Here is a 3,763-nt window from a genome sequence, read left to right as displayed (position 1 = left end):
GGGAGCGCCGCCCGCCCCGCTCCGCGCCGCCGACGGGGGACGGGGCGGTGGCGGCGGCGGCTCCGCCCTCAAGAGGCGGCCCCGAGCCCCGCGCCCCGCCCATCCCCGCCGGGAGCACCGGCGAGACCGCTGGCACCGCCCGGCCCAGGCGTCCCCCTCCCGTCCCCGGCATTCCGCCCCGGCCCCCCGCCCGTCTCCCCCGAGCCCCGGGGTGGACAGCCCCGCCGCTCCGGCCGGCCCTTGCGAGCGCACCCCGCCTTGGCTGGCTCTCTTACACGGTGCCCGGTGGCAGTGTGCTGGAACGGTCGCTGTAGTAGCCCCCAGAAGCGCAGAAGCACCCCAGTAGCAGAGGGTGTAAGTGGCAGCAGCGAGCTGCTGTGGGGCAGCGAGGGCTGTGTTTGTGTCCATGCCCTTTGGAGGGCTGCACGTTGTCTTCGCTTGGAGCAACTATGCATAAACTGTAGTTTTCTGTCAGCTCGGTGGAGCTTGTTTCAACTTGTTTCCTGCAAAGCAAAAAAAGACCAGGACCACCTTTTTGTTAAACGTATCACAGCATCCTAGCAGTGCCGGTGGCAGGGCCTTCTGGAGGTCTCCAGCCAAACATCCTTCTTGGAGCACGACTATTGCCAGCAACAGGTGAAGTCAGCTGTGGTGTTGTCCCACTGAGTCTTGAAAGCTGCCCAGCATGGTGATCTACACCTCTCTCGTGCCCTGTCCCAGAGCTGTTAACATTTCTGAGGAAGACTTTTCCTCATCTTCATCATCAAGCCAGTAGTAGTGCCTCTACAAGCAGGTTTGGGCACCATCTGACGTCTGTCAAAGTTACATGTGTTTCTTACAACTAGTGAGTCCGTGAGCCTGGAAAGAAACCATCTTGGTCCCACAGGAAGAAACCTATCCTGTCTCAGCCAGCAGAGATGATGGGGGAAGCCTTATAGTGCTGCCCTGCTGCAAGAGCAGCGACAGTCAAGAAGCCAGTACTAATCTTGCTTTTTCCCTGGGCGCTGCGGGCATTTCACTCGCAGCTGACTGGAGAGTAATTGGTGGGACATTGGTGACTCACGGGGTGAGATTGACAGCTGACCAGGCAAAATCCTGCTCATGGTCCAGCAGACTTGCATGTATCTGGGCTTCAGAGTGCTTCAGGTACTCAACTGTGAAACACTTAAGTGGTTTTCAAGTGCAATAAATAATTCCTGCTAGTAGCCCTTAATGCTGCTGTTCACTTAGTCTCAAGAAAGCAAAGTAACTGCAGGAAGGAAGTGAACCTCATTCTTCTTACTGGTTAAAACTACTTTGTAACACTCACACACACGCGTGTATGCCACTCCTACTGTCCTCAGCCTTCGTGGATCTGCTGATTTCAGCGGCCTCTGGTGCTGCCTGGTGGGCTGCCAAAGTGACGAGAACGAGCTATCCTGCTGCCAAAGTGCATGACCAGAGACATCTGCTTCCTCTATTCTGTTCACTTAGATGTTTCTCAATTCTTTCTGACACATTCTGCAAGTCAGTCCAATGATCACCTTGTGCATTGTTTAAACCTGATGTTGTGAGCAACATGATGATATGCTGGTGTCCATGACGCTGTAGTGACACCATCACTGATGGCACTGATATTCTCAGTCAACATTCAAACAAGCATCAGCTCACTAAGTGCCTTCTTCAATGAGTAAACCTAGCTTTCAAAACCTTCAAGCTCTCCAGACATCTTTTATGGATTAATTGGGAACCCACAATGTGAGCCAGCAGAAAATCCATTCTTCAGAACCAGCAGGTCAGTCCAGAGTTTCCATGTTTTGCTACTGTCAGAAAATGCGTGTACTTGTGCTACTGAAATTTGGCAGAGTCAATTTGATTTCCCATGACACTATTATATATGTCATCTTTCAAATTTGTCTAGCAATAGCAAAAGAAGTGACAGCACAGTGTTCAGTAAAAACATCAGAGAGTTAGGAAATGCCTAACATATTTTCCACAGGTCCACTGTAGCTCCCCACCATGAACTTCTGCTATGTTTTATGTGAATCCTATAAAAATATTGCCATTTTTTCCATGGGACCACTGTCTCACTTGGTCTCAACATGGCACTGGAAGTAGAGGAAGGCTTTGTGATTAAAGAAGGCTCTGTTGCTGGAAGGAATCATTCACACTCTGCGCCACTCAAGTGTGCAATGATGTGTGAAAGCATAAACATAGACTTACAGATCCAAGCAGGTAACGGCACTCCTATTTTTGGTAGAGGTAAGGTGTCCTACTGAACCCATGAATGAGGAAAGAGAAATGTAGGCCTTACAGGGAAAATAAAAATGATCATGTGCTTGTGCAAGGTCTGGCTGCTCACACTGCACGTCAGCCCTCTCCAGCTTTTCACCATTGCAGTCTACACCCCAGCCCAACCTGTAAGGAGGCCTTGGAGATCTCACTTTTCCAGTCACACCATAGTCTGCTCCAACCTCATCATGTTGGTGATGTTCTTTTTTGGCAAAGCTAATTCTTAGTCTTTTTCTCCCTACAAAAAAATTACCGCTTGACTATAATGCTTTGCTACACATGAACACATCTGTCCATCCATCATGCCTAATGACTTGTAAGTCTGGCAGTTGGAAGATATTGTAAACATCTAAAATAGCTCCTGAAACAAGCCATCAGGGTGCAACAGAGTGAAAGTTCACTGGTAATGTGGCAAAACATTTGTAGTTAGGCATCAAAGTGTCAGGAGAAAGAAGGAAGTTATAACCTCTGTATTCTTAGAAGAAAAGCAAAGTTCTCAAGGAGCATGGCAGAATCCAGGAAAGGGCATGGATCACACTGGGGGTTCTCAGTCAGGCAGCTCATGCAAGGATTAGTTTCCAGCTTTCCAGGTCTGTGCTGGGGTCAGTATTTTAGCCAGAGTGGTAGGATCATGTACTTCCACTGGGCAGCCACACCTCACCTGAAGAGCAGTGTGTGGTCACCACCAGCACTGCAGGGATGTATCCACATGAAAATGCACTGCCCCACAGCAAAATATGGCCCATCTGCGTGTGTGGTCTTGTGGAGTTGAAAGTGGCTGGGACAGTGGTGGTGCAGTAGCTGTTCTAGCCCTTCTGAGTCAAACCTCAAAAGCCCCTTTCTCTGGGCCAGGGAGGGCTCAGTCCCACAGCAGCTCTGTCTGCTTATTCCAAGCTCAGCATGCATCATGTCAGCTTCTCCAGGAAGAGTGGGATTTGGGCTTGTGACTCTGCTCTTCAGTGGGGTTGTGGCAGCCCTGAGCATCTGTGGGACAAGAGTGGGCCCCACATGTGTGAGCAGACCTGGATTGTGCTGGAATGAAGCCCACAGCCCTGAGTCACTCACAAGAGCAAAAAATATGCAGTGCACATCCCCAGGGCATGAAAGGGGTGCCTGGGATGAGCACAGCTTGGGCAAGAAGGAGGCAAGAGGAGAGGTTGGAAGGTAATGTTGAGATTTGGGGCCCAGCCAGACGGAGAGGGCTTTTGGAGAGTGGTGGATGGCAGTAGAGCCATGCACCCTGCGGTGTGTGGGGGTATGTGCCAGGGTACCCTGGGTCACAGGTGCCCTCTGCCTGCACCGTGCTCCTGGGTGCTGGCAGGGAACCCGGGTGGCTGTGCTGTGCAGCTCCCCAGAAAATCCCGTGCAGCTCTCTCAATAGAAATGCCTCCAGGAATGCCAGCAGGACAGAAATATGCTCCCTCTCCAGTGGTGTGGGCTGGGGGACACACATCCTCTGTGACATCTTCACATCTCACACTTACAGGACCTA

The sequence above is a fragment of the Coloeus monedula genome (genome assembly GCF_965178545.1).
Source record: "Coloeus monedula genome assembly, chromosome: Z".
Classification (NCBI taxonomy): Eukaryota; Metazoa; Chordata; class Aves; order Passeriformes; family Corvidae; genus Coloeus; species Coloeus monedula.
This window is presented reverse-complemented; position numbering follows the sequence as displayed.